Source organism: Arachis hypogaea, chromosome 18, assembly GCF_003086295.3.
Source record: "Arachis hypogaea cultivar Tifrunner chromosome 18, arahy.Tifrunner.gnm2.J5K5, whole genome shotgun sequence".
Classification (NCBI taxonomy): domain Eukaryota; kingdom Viridiplantae; phylum Streptophyta; class Magnoliopsida; order Fabales; family Fabaceae; genus Arachis; species Arachis hypogaea.
In genome coordinates this window covers 31,373,671-31,387,498 of record NC_092053.1, presented here as the reverse complement: position 1 = coordinate 31,387,498, position 13,828 = coordinate 31,373,671, and positions in this window count along the sequence as shown.

Here is a 13,828-nt window from a genome sequence, read left to right as displayed (position 1 = left end):
ACCTTTGCTGGGTCTATAGAAATACCAGTATTAGAGACAACATTTCCTAGAACAATCCCTTGTTTTACCATAAAATGGCATTTTTCAAAATTCAATACAAGGTTTGAACTAACACACCTGTCTAATACTCTAGATAAACTATCCAAGCAAAGGCTAAAGGAATCACCGTATACGCTAAAATCATCCATGAAAACTTCCATACAGTTCTCAATAAGATATGAGAAAAGACTCATCATGCACCTTTGGAAAGTGGCTGGTGTATTGCATAGGCCAAAAGGCATTCTCTTGTAAGCATAAGTTCCAAAGGGACATGTAAAAGTAGTCTTTTCCTGATCTTCAGGAGCTATATAAATCTGAAAATAGCCTGTGTAACCATCTAAAAAGCAGTAATGCGATTTACCTGACAGGCGATCCAGCATTTGATCAATGAATGGCAGGGGGTAGTGATCCTTACAGGTGGTCTGGTTGAGGCGCCTGTAATCAATGCAAATCCTCCAGGAATTCTGCACTCTAGTTGCTATGAGCTCTCCTTGCTCATTTTTTATTGTAGTGACTCTAGACTTCTTGGGTACCACTTGTACTAGGCTGACCCATTCGCTATCTGAAATAGGGTAGATGATATCTGCATCAAGTAATCTGGTCACTTCCTTCTTGACAACCTCCAAGATGGTGGAATTCAGTCTTCTTTGGGGTTGACGGACAGGCCTTGCTCCCTCTTCTAAAAATATTTTGTGCTCATAAAGTTGAGGGTTGATGCCTACTATATCTGTCAAGCTCCACCCAATAGCCTTCTTGTGTCCTCTCAGCACACTAAGCAGCTGCTCCTCTTGTTGGGAAGTGAGTTCCCTTGCAATGATAACTGGGAGCTTCTGATTATCCTCAAGGTAAGCATACTTGAGTTGGGGTGGAAGGGGCTTTAACTCCAATTTCTGCTCCTGACTGGGAACTGGATCTTCTGGAGCTAGTGATAATGGCAAAGTGTCCTCATTGTGTTCAGAGGGTTTCCCCACACTTGGACCATGCTCCATGTGCATCTCTTCTAGTTCTTCTTGGTAAACGGCAGCTACAGTCTCATTAATGATGTCGCACTGGAAGATGAAATGGTTTTCTAGAGGGTGCTTCATGGCTTCATTCAGGTTGAAGCTCACTGCTCGGCCGTCTATCTCAAAAGAATAAGTACCTGGGAAGGCATCCAGCTTGAACTTTGAAGTCTTCAGGAATGATCTTCTAGGCAGGATGGATGACGGTCTTCCTGAGTCATTTTGGGGCATCTCCAAGATATAGAAGTCAATGGAAAATGTGAGCCCCTTAATGCTCACCAGCACGTCCTCAGTAATTCTAACCACTGTAATAACGCTTTTATCTACTAACACAAACCGAGCTGCCGACCTTTTTAAGGGAGGGAGCCTCAAAGCATCATATATAGATGGTGCACGAAATTGTGATCATCAACAATGGTGCCAATAGACTTGGTGCTCTCAAACGTGAATCACACTTTGTCATAACTTCGCACAACTAACCAGCAAGTGCACTGGGTCGTCCAAGTAATAAACCTTACGTGAGTAAGGGTCGATCCCAAGGAGATTCTCGGCTTGAAGCAAGCTATGGTCATCTTGCAAATCTCAGTCAGGCGGATTTAAATGATCATAGTGAATTGATAATTAAAACATAATTAAAATATAAACTAAGATAGAGATACTTATGTAATTCATTGGTGAGGGTTTCAGATAAGCATGTAGAGATGCTTTCGTTCCTCCTGAACCTCTACTTTCCTGCTGTCTTCATCCAATCATTCATACTCCTTTCTATGGCAGGCTGTATGTTAGGCATCACCGTTGTCAATGGCTACATCCTGTCCTCTCAGTGAAAATGGTCCAATGCATTATCACTGCATGGCTAATCATCTATCGGTTCTCGATCATACTAGAATAGAATTTACTATCCTTTTGCGTTTGTCACTACCCCCAGCACTCGCGAGTTTGAAGCTCGTCACAGCAATACCTTCTCAGATCCTACTCGGAATACCACAGACAAGATTTAGACTTTCCGGATATCAAGAATGGCCGTCCATGGATTCTAACTTATACCACGAAGACTCTGATTAAGGAATCCCAGAGATATTCATTCAATCTAAGGTAGAATGAAAGTGGTTGTCAGGCACGCGTTCATAGGTTGGAAATGATGATGAGTGTCATGATCATCTCATTCATATTGAGGTGCGAATGAATATCTTAGAATCGGAATAAGCTTGAATTGAATAGAAAAACAATAGTACTTTGTATTAATTCATGAGGAACAGCAGAGCTCCACACCTTAATCTATGGTGTGTAGAAACTCTACCGTTGAAAATACATAAGAACAAGGTCTAGGCATGGCCGAGAGGCCAGCCTCCATAAAGGTCTAAGATAGCATAAGACTAATCAAAGATTTAAATACAATAGTAAAAAGTCCTATTTAAACTAAAACTAGTTACTAGGGTTACAGAAATAAGTAAATGATGCAGAAATCAACTTCCGGGGTCCACTTGGTGTGTGCTTGGGCTGAGTATTGAACCTTTCATATGTAGAGGTCTTCCTTGGAGTTGAACGCCAGTTTGTAACCTGTTTCTTGCGTTTAACTCCACTTTACAACCTGTTTTTGGCATTTGACTCCAGAATAGGGCACAGAGCTGGCGTTGAATGCCAGTTTGCGTCATCTAAACTCGGGCAAAGTATGGACTATTATATATTTCTGGAAAGCCCTGGATGTCTACTTTCCAACGCAATTGAGAGCGCGCCATTTGGAGTTCTGTAGCTCCAGAAAATCCATTTCGAGTGCAGGGAGGTTAGAATCCAACAGCATCTGCAGTCCTTTGTTAGCCTCTGAATCTGATTTTTGCTCAGGTCCCTCAATTTCAGCCAGAAAATGCCTGAAATCACAGAAAAACACACAAACTCATAGTAAAGTCCAGAAATGTGATTTTTAATTAAAAACTAATAAAAATATAATAAAAACTAACTAAAACATACTGAAAACATACTAAAAACAATGCCAAAAAGTGTATAAATTATCCGCTCATCACAACACCAAACTTAAATTGTTGCTTGTCCCCAAGCAACTGAAAATCAAATAGGATAAAAAGAAGAGAATATACTATAAATTCCAAAATATCAATGAAACTTAGCTCCAATCAGATGAGCGGGACTAGTAGCTTTTTACCTCTTGAATAGTTTTGGCATCTCACTTTATCCATTGAAGTTCAGAATGATTGCCATTTATAGGAACTTAGAATTTAGATAGTGTTATTGATTCTCCTAGTTCTGTATGTTGATTCTTGAACACAGCTACTTTATGAGTCTTGGCCGTGGCCCTAAGCACTTTGTTTTCCAGTATTACCACCGGATACATAAATGCCACAGACACATAACTGGGTGAACCTTTTCAGATTGTGACTCAGCTTTGCTAGAGACCCCAATTAGAGGTGTCCAGGGTTCTTAAGGACACTCTTCTTTTTGCTTTGGACCTTGACTTTAACCGCTCAGTCTCAAGTTTTCACTTGACACCTTCATGCCACAAGCACATGGTTAGGGATAGCTTGGTTTAGCCGCTTAGGCCAGGCTTTTATTCCTTTAGGCCCTCCTATCCACTGATGCTCAAAGCCTTGGATCCTTTTTATTACCCTTGCCTTTTGGTTTTAAGGGCTATTGGCTTTTTCTGCTTGCTTTTTCTTTCTCTTTCTCTTTTTTTTCGCTATTTTTTTTCTTCTTTTTTTTCTCTGCAAGCTTTTGTATTTACTGCTTTTTCTTGCTTCAAGAATCAATTTTATGATTTTTCAGATTATCAATAACATTTCTCCTTTTTATCATTCTTCAAGAGCCAACATATTTAACATTCTTAAACATCAAATTCAAAAGACATATGCATTGTTCAAGCATTCATTCAGAAAGCAAAAAGTATTGTCACCACATCAATATAATTAAACTAATTTTAAGGATGAATTCAAAACCATGTACTTCTTCTTCTTTTGTAATTAAAACATTTTTCATTTAAGAGAGGTGATGGATTCATAGGACATTCATAACTTTAAGGCATAGACACTTAAACACTAATGATCATGTAGTAAAGACACAAAACATAAATAAAACATAAAGCATAATAAACGAAAAACATGAAAATAATAACAAGGAGATTAAGGAGCGGGTCCACCTTAGTGAGGGTGGCATCTTCCTCTTCTTGAAGAACCAATGGTGCTTTTGAGCTCCTCTATGTCTCTTCTTTGTCTTTGTTGCTCCTCCCTCATAGCTCTTTGATCTTCTCTAATTTCATGGAGGATGATGGAATGCTCTTGGTGCTCCATCTTTAGTTGTCCCATGTTGGAACTTAATTCTCCTAGGGAGGTGTTGATTTGCTCCCAAAAATTCTGTGGAGGAAAGTGCATCCCCTGAGGCATCTCAGGGATTTCATGATGAGAAATTTCCTCATGCTCTTGTTGAGGTCCATGATCTCTTGTTTGCTCCATCCTTTTCTTAGTGGTGGGCTTATCCTCATCAATGAGAATGTCTCCCTCTATGTCAATCCCAAACGAATTGCATAGATGGCAAATGAGGTGAGGAAAGGCTAACCTTGCCAAAGTGGAGGACTTGTCAGCCACCTTGTAGAGTTCTTGAGGTATAATCTCATGAACTTCCACTTCCTCCCCAATCATGATACTATGGATCATGTTGGCCCGGTCTATAGTAACTTCAGACCGGTTGCTAGTAGGAATGATTGAGCGTTGAATAAACTCCAACCATCCTCTAGCTACAGGCTTAAGGTCCAGTCTTCTCAATTGAACCGGCTTGCCTCTTGAGTCAACCTTCCATTGAGCTCCTTCTACACATATGTCCATGAGGACTTGGTCCAACCTTTGATCAATGTTGACCCTTCTAGTGTAGGGGCGTGCATTTTCTTCCATCATTGGCAAGTTGAACGCCAGCCTTACATTTTTCGGACTGAAATCTAAGTATTTCTCCCGAACCATGGTAAGCCAATGCTTTGGATTCGGGTTCACACTTTGATCATGGTTTCTAGTGATCCATGTGTTTGCATAGAACTCTTGAACCATTAAGATCCCGACTTGTTGAATGGGGTTGGTGAGGACTTCTCAACCTCTTCTTTGGATTTCAAGTCGGATCTCCGGATACTCATTCTTCTTGAGCTTGAAAGGAACCTCGGGAATCACTTTCTTCTTGGCCACAACTTCATAGAAGTGGTCTTGATAGACTTTTGAGATGAATCTCTCCATCTCCCATGACTCAAAGGTGGAAGCAATTGACTTCCTGATGCACGGAAACTTGTCTCTCAACAATTTTCCTTCGACAAGTATACCGAATTGTCATCAAGTAAAAACTCACAATAGAGTGAGGTTGAATCCCACAGGGATTGATTGGTCAAGCAACTTTAATTAGAGGAATGTTCTAGTTGAGCTAAGCAGAATTTGATTTGAGAATTGCAGAAAATTAAATGGCGGGAAAGTAAATAGCAGAAAATAGAAATACTGGAAATAAAGAGCTGAAGGTAAATGACGGAAAATAAATTGCAGAATCTTAAATAGGAATGGGGAAGATGCTCATAAAAGTAAATGGCAAAAATGAAAGAGAATGGGTAAGATCTGAAATGGGGAATTCATTGGGCTTAGGAGATGTTGCGTTCTCCGGATCAAGTTCATTTTCATCTCTTCCTCAATCAATGCATTCATTGATTTCCTTGGCAATCTTAAGTGATCGAATTCCAATTTCTTGGTAATTCAATCTCTCAAATCTTGTTCAATAGCCAATTCCTTGGTCAATTGCTCATGAGAAGAGATAAAGTATGGTCACTGATTATACCACATGTATTTCCAAATCAAAGTGTTGGTAGGATTATATGTCACTATATCCATCCAAACCCCAATTTGGTCCAACATGAGAAAGCATTTCTAGCATGATCTCTTCATTCCTCTTCCAAAGTTCCGAAGAGATCTAAGTATGAATAGCTTCTTTTCCAAGATAACTACCCAATTGAATGAAGATTGAAAGCTTTCTAGTAAAAATCAAGAGAAAAGATAGAAGAAGAATAATGAAAACTAATATTGATCCATCAAATTACAACAGAGCTCCCTAACCCAATGAAAGGGGTTTAGTTGTTCATAGCTCTGGGAATGGAAAACAAAGATGGAGAGTACATTCTGAAAGATAAACTAAAAGTGCAGAGAAAGTAAAATATACAGAGAGCAGTTCTCTAATGCCCCAAAAGCTAACTACAATTTCCAATCCCCCCATATATATACTACTCTTCTGATCTCCCAGTTGGCTCTTCAAGTCTTGGATATGGGCCTTTGGATCTTGAGTTTGAAGCAGTTATCTTCTTCATTGGGCTTGGCTTTACTTGCAGAGAGAAAGTGTGAAGTAGGCAGGGACTTCAGCTTAGGACGTTAGTGGCGTTAACGTTAAGTGAAAGTGTGGGTTCGAGAACGTTAGTGACAATCACCTTTTTCACTAACGTTCCTAACCTAAGGATGATCCACGTTAACTTCAACGTTAGTGTCACCAGCGTGACCACTAACGTTGCCTCTTGGTCCTTCGCACACGTTATTGGGACTTACCTTTTCCAATAACGTTGAGAATCCTCCTTTCTCCCTACGTTAGCATTCACGTTAGTGTAGCTAACGTGACCTTTAACATAGGCTTGCCAAATCTTCGAGAACATTAGTGACACTTACCTTTGTCACTAACGTTCCAAAACACCCCTACTTCCCACGTTAGAGTCCACGTTAACTAGGTTAACGTGGCTTCTAACGTGGTAGTGATAGCCATCTCCAACGTTAGTGACAAAGGTGAGTGTCACTAACGTTGGCTCATCATCCCTTTCATCCACGTTAGCTTCCACGTTAATGTAATTAACGTGGGAGTTAACGTGGCTCATAGTGGCTCATTGTGGCTCATTCCAACGTTAGTGACAAAGGTGAGTGTCACTAACGTTGGCGATTCTTTGCTCCCTCCATGTTAGAGTCCACATTAACTAAGTTAACGTGGCAACTAACGTGGCTCAAAGTGGCTTAGTCCAACGTTAGTGACAAAGGTGAGTGTCACTAACGTTCGCTATTCTTTTGCTTTCCCACGTTAGAGTCCACGTTAACTGAGTTAACGTGGCTCTTAATGTGGCCAATATGAGCTTGGTCCAACGTTAGTGACAAAGGTGAGTGTCACTAACGTTGGCTTCATTTTCTTCTTCCACGTTAGAGTTAGTTAACGTGACTCTTAACGTGGGCTATGATGGCTTTGAGGACGTTATTGGCAATCACTTTTCTCGTTAACATTGCAAGCTAGCTCCCATTCCACGTTAGTGGTCACGTTAGTTAGACTAACGTGGCTACTAACGTGGCTCTTCCTTTCTTCCTTTGTCCTGAAATAAAGCAAATAAAGTGCTTCAAAGCTCTAGTTCAAGTTATGAGATCATGCATTATCCCAATTGTCATTCAATCCATGCATAATTCTCATGAAATCATGTAAAATTCACAATATTTGCCTAAATCAAGATGTAAGTGAATATCTACCCAAAACTCGCTTATTTCCTAAGAAAATGCATGAAACTACCCTAAAACAGTAAAAAAAAAGGTCAGTGAAAATGGCCAAAATGCCCTGGCATCACTTCCCTTTCCTCTTTCTTGAGGATTCTCTGGCCTTAGGTGCCATTGATGGTTATGGAAAAAACAAAAAGCTATGCTTTTCACCACACCAAACTTAGAATGTTGCTCATCCTCGAGCAACAGAAGAAAGAAAGAAGGAGAAGAAGAAGAAGAGATAGAGGAGAGGGAGAGATGTGTGTGTTTCGGCCAAGGGGAGAAGAGAGGGTAGTGTTGTGTGAAAATGAAGAAGGAATGAGGGGTTTATATAATGGAGGGAGAGGGGCTAGAGTTCGGTCATTTAGGGTGGGTTTGGGTGGAAAAGTGATTTTGAATTTGAAGGTAGGTGAGGTGTATGGGGAAGAGTGAATGGATGTGAGTGGTGAAGAGGTGATGGGAAGAGAGATTGAGGTGATTGGTGAAGGGTGTTTGGGGAAGAGGGTTATTGGATTGTGTGAGGAAGAAGAGAGAAGGTGAGTTGAGGTAGGTGGGGATCCTGTGGGGTCCACAGATCCTGAGGTGATCCTGTGGGGTCCACAGACCTTGAAGTGATCCTGTGGGGTCCACAGATCTTGAGGTGTCAAGGATTTCACATCCCTGCATCTTTTAGGCGTGTAAAACGCCCTATGCATGCAATCCTGGCATTTAACGCCACTTCCATGCTTGGTTCTGGCGTTAAACGCCCAAATGTAGCTTGTTTCTGGCGTTAAACGCCAGCTCTATGCTTGTTTCTGGCGTTTAACGCCAGCTTTCCTCAGAGTGCAATCCTGGCATTTAAACGCCAGACTGCTGCTTGTTTCTGGTGTTTAACGCCAGTTTAATGCTCTGTTCTGGCGTTAAATGCCAGTCTGGTGCTTATTTCTGGCGTTAAACGCCCAGAAATGGTGCCAGACTGGGTGTTTAACGCCCATTCTGCTACCCTTACTGGCGTTTAAACGCCAGTAAGTTCTTCCTCTAGAGTGTGCAATTTTTCATTCTGTTTTTCATTTTGTTTTTGATTTTTCAGTAGTTTTTGTGACTCCACATGATCATCAACCTAATAAAACACGAAATAAACATGAAGATAAAAATAATATAGATATAATTAAATACGTTGGGTTGCCTCCCAACAAGCGCTTCTTTAATGTCAATAGCTTGACAGTGAGCTCTCATGGAGCCTCACAAATGTTCAGAGCATTGTTGAGACCTCCCAACACCAAACTTAGAGTTTGGATATGGGATTTCAACACCAAACTTAGAGTTTGACTGTGGGGGCTTTGGTTGACTCTGCAGTGAGAGAAGCTTTTCATGCTTCCTCTCCATGGTTACAGAAGGAGAGCCTTCAGTCTTGAACACAAGGTAGTCCTCTTTCAGTTGAAGGACCAACTCTCCTCTGTCCACATCAATCATAGCTTTTGCTGTGGCTAGGAAGGGTCTTCCAAGGATGATGGATTCATCCTCATCCTTCCCAGTGTCTAGGATTATGAAATCAGCAGGGATGTAAAGGCCTTCAACCTTTACTAACACGTCCTCTACTTGTCCATAAGTCATTTTCATAGATTTGTCTGCCATCTCTAGTGAGAAATTGGCAGCCTGTACCTCAAGGATTCCCAGTTTCTCCATTACAGAGAGTGGCATTAAGTTTATGCCTGACCCAGGTCACACAGAGCCTTCTCAAAGGTCATGGTGCCTATGTTACAGGGTATTAGGAATTTACTAGGATCCTGTTTCTTTTGAGGTAATTTCTGCCTATCCAATGCATTCAGTTCATTGGTGAGCAAGGGAGGTTCATCTTCCCAAGTCTCATTACCAAATAATTTGGAATTCAACTTCATGATTTCACCAAGGTACTTAGCAACTTGCTCTTCAGTAACGTCTTCATTCTCTTCAGAAGAAGAATACTCATCAGAGCTCATGAAGGGTAGAAGGAGGTTCATTGGAATCTCTATGGTCTCTAGATGAGCCTCAGATTCCTTTGTTTCCTCTAAGGGAAACTCCTTATTGTTCACTGAATGTCCCAGGAGGTCTTCCTCACTAGGATTCACGTCATCCTCCTCTCTTGTAGGTTCGGCCACGCCAAGCAAGGTAATGGCCTTGCACTCTCTCTTTGGATTTTCTTTTGTATTACTTGGGAGAGTACTAGGAGGAGTTTCAGTGACCCTTTTACTCAGCTGGCCCACTTGTACCTCCAAATTTCGAATAGAAGACCTTGTTTCATTCATGAAACTCAAAGTGGCCTTAGATAGATCAGAGACTATGTTTGCTAAGCTAGATGGATTCTGCTCAGAAGTCTCTGTCTGTTGCTGAGTGGATGATGGAAAAGGCTTGCTATTGCTAAACATGTTTCTTCCACCATTATTAAAGCCTTGTTGAGGCTTTTGTTGATCCTTCCATGAGAAATTTGGATGATTTCTCCATGAGGGATTATAGGTGTTTCCATAGGGTTCCCCCATGTAATTCACCTCTGCTATTGCAGGGTTCTCAGGATCATAAGCTTCTTCTACAGAAGATGCCTCTTGAGTACTGTTGGATGATTCCTTCAATCCATTCAGACTCTGAGAGATCATATTGACTTGCTGAGTCAATATCTTGTTCTGAGCCAATATGGCATTCAGAGCATCAATTTCAAGAACTCCCTTCTTCTGAGGCGTCCCATTACTTACAGGATTCCTCTCGGAAGTGTACATGAACTGGTTATTAGCAACCATGTCAATGAGTTCCTGAGCTTCTGCAGGTATTTTCTTTAGGTGAATGGATCCACCTACAGAATGGTCCAATGACATCTTTGATAACTTAGACAGACCATCATAGAATATATCCAGGATGGTCCATTCTGAAAGCATGTCAGAAGGACACTTTTTGGTCAGTTGCTTGTATCTCTCCCAAGACTCATAGAGGGATTCACCTTCTTTCTGTCTGAAGGTTTGAACATCCACTCTAAGTTTGCTAAGCTTTTGAGGAGGAAAGAACTTGGCTAAGAAAGCCGTGACCAGCTTATCCCAAGAGTTCAGGCTATCTTTAGGTTGAGAGTCCAACCATATTCTAGCTCTGTCTCTTACAGCAAACGGGAAAAGCATAAGCCTGTAGACCTCGGGATCAACCCCATTAGTCTTAACAGTATCACAGATCTGCAAGAATTCAGTTAAGAACTGAAAAGGATCTTTAGATGGAAGTCCATGAAACTTGCAGTTTTGCTGCATCAGAGAAACTAGTTGAGGTTTAAGCTCAAAATTGTTTCCTCCAATGGCAGGGATTGAGATTCTTCTTCCATGTAAATTGGAATTTGGTGCAGTAAAGTCACCAAGCATCTTCCTTGCATTGTTATTATTTTCGGCCATGTCTCCTTCTTTTTCGAAAATTTCTGTCAGATTTTCTCCAGAGAGTTGAGCTTTAGCTTCCCTTAGCTTCCTCTTCAGCGTCCTTTCAGGTTCAGGATCGGCTTCAACAAGAATGTTCTTATCCTTGTTCCTGCTCATATGAAAAAGAAGAGAACACAAAAGAAAATACGGAATCCTCTATGTCACAGTATAGAGATTCCTTATGCAAGTATAAGAAGAGAAGAATATAAGAAAGAGAAGAGAAAAAACTCGAACACAGAGAGGGAGATGGGGTTCAAATTTTGGGTGGAAGAGAAGTGTTAGTAGATGAATAAATAAATAGAAGGAGATGAGGAAGAGAAGAATTCAAAAATTTAATAAAATAAAATTTAAAATTTAAAGTTAAAATTCAAAAATTACAATTGAAATCAAATTAAATTAAAATTAAAACAATTAGTTAATTAAAAAGGAAATTTGAAAAAGAGGGAAGGGATTTTCGAAAATTAGAGAGAGAGAGTTAGTTAGGTAGTTTTGAAAAAGATAAGAATCAAACAAAAAGTAAAGTAGTTAATTGAAAAAGATTTGAAAATCAAAAAGACTCAATGCATGAAAATTTTGGATCAAAACAATTGATGCATGCAAGAACACTATGAATGCCAAGATGAACACCAAGAACATTTTGAATGTCAAGATGAACACCAAGAACTTATTTTTAAAATTTTTTTTTTAAGAAAAGACACACATGCAAGACACCAAACTTAGAAATTTTCAATGCTTAGACAATATGAATGCAAAAATGCATATGAAAAACAACAAAAGACACAAAACAATAAAATATGAAGATCAAACAAGAAGACTGACCAAGAACAACTTGAAGATCATGAAGAACATATGATGAATTTTCGAAAATTCTTGAGAAAAACAAAAATATGCAAGACACCAAACTTAAAAATTGACTCTAGACTCAAACAAAAAACATCAAAATATTTTTGGTTTTATGAATTTGTAAATTTTTTTGGATTTTTCGAAAATTAATTTTGGAAAAACGAAAAAGAAGAAAATTTTTTTGTATTTTTCGAAAGTAAGAAATAAAAAGCTTAAAAATAAAATAAAATTACCTAATCTGAGCAACAAGATGAACCGTCAATTGTCTAAACTCGAACAATCCCCGGCAACGGCGCCAAAAACTTGGTGCACGAAATTGTGATCATCAACAATGGCGCCAATAGACTTGGTGCTCTCAAACGTGAATCATACTTTGTCACAACTTTGCACAACTAACCAGCAAGTGCACTGGGTCGTCCAAGTAATAAACCTTACGTGAGTAAGGGTCGATCCTACGGAGATTGTCGGCTTCAAGCAAGCTATGGTCATCTTGCAAATCTCAGTCAGGCGGATTTAAATGATCATAGTGAATTGATAATTAAAACATAATTAAAATATAAACTAAGATAGAGATACTTATGTAATTCATTGGTGAGGGTTTCAGATAAGCATGTAGAGATGCTTTCGTTCCTCCTGAACCTCTACTTTCCTGCTGTCTTCATCCAATCATTCATACTCCTTTCTATGGCAAGCTGTATGTTAGGCATCACCGTTGTCAATGGCTACATCCTATCCTCTCAATGAAAATGGTCCAATGCGCTGTCACTGCATGGCTAATCATCTGTCGGTTCTCGATCATACTGGAATAGGATTTATTATCCTTTTGCATCTGTCACTATGCCCAGCACTCGCGAGTTTGAAGCTCGTCACAGCCATCCCTTCCCAGATCCTACTCAGAATACCACAGACAAGGTTTAGACTTTCCGGATCTCAAGAATGGCCGTCCATAGATTCTAACTTATACCACGAAGACTCTGATTAAGGAATCCCAGAGATACGCATTCAATCTAAGGTAGAACGGAAGTGGTTGTCAGGCACGCGTTCATAGGTTGGGAATGATGATGAGTGTCACGATCATCTCATTCATATTGAGGTGCGAATGAATATCTTAGAATCGGAATAAGCTTGAATTGAATAGAAAAACAATAGTACTTTGTATTAATTCATGAGGAACAGCAGAGCTCCACACCTTAATCTATGGTGTGTAGAAACTCTACCGTTGAAAATACATAAGAACAAGGTCTAGGCATGGCCGAGAGGCCAGCCTCCATAAAGGTCTAAGATAGCATAAGACTAATCAAAGATTTAAATACAATAGTAAAAAGTCCTATTTAAACTAAAACTAGTTACTAGGGTTACAGAAATAAGTAAATGATGCAGAAATCCACTTCCAGGGCCCACTTGGTGTGTGCTTGGGCTGAGTATTGAAGCTTTCATGTGTAGAGGTCTTCCTTGGAGTTAAGTGCCAGTTTGTAACCTGTTTCTGGCGTTTAACTCCACTTTGTAACCTGTTTCTGGCATTTGACTCCAGAATAGGGCAAGGAGGTGGCGTTGAACGCCAGTTTGCATCATCTAAACTCGGGCAAAGTATAAACTATTATATATTGATGGAAAGCCCTGGATGTCTACTTTCCAACGCAATTGAGAGTGTGCCATTTGGAGTTCTATAGCTCCAGAAAATCCATTTCGAGTCCAGGGAGGTCAGAATCCAACAGCATCTGCAGTCCTTTGTTAGCCTCTGAATCTGATTTTTGCTCAGGTCCCTCAATTTCAGCCAGAAAATACCTGAAATCACAGAAAAATACACAAACTCATAGTAAAGTCCAGAAATGTGATTTTTAATTAAAAACTAATAAAAATATAATAAAAACTAACTAAAACATACTGAAAACATACTAAAAACAATGCCAAAAAGCGTATAAATTATCCGCTCATCAATAAACAAAGACATAATACTCACGCACGCTCCTAAATCACACATGCAGTCAAAAAATATTATACCTCCAATAGTACAGTTAACCATGCA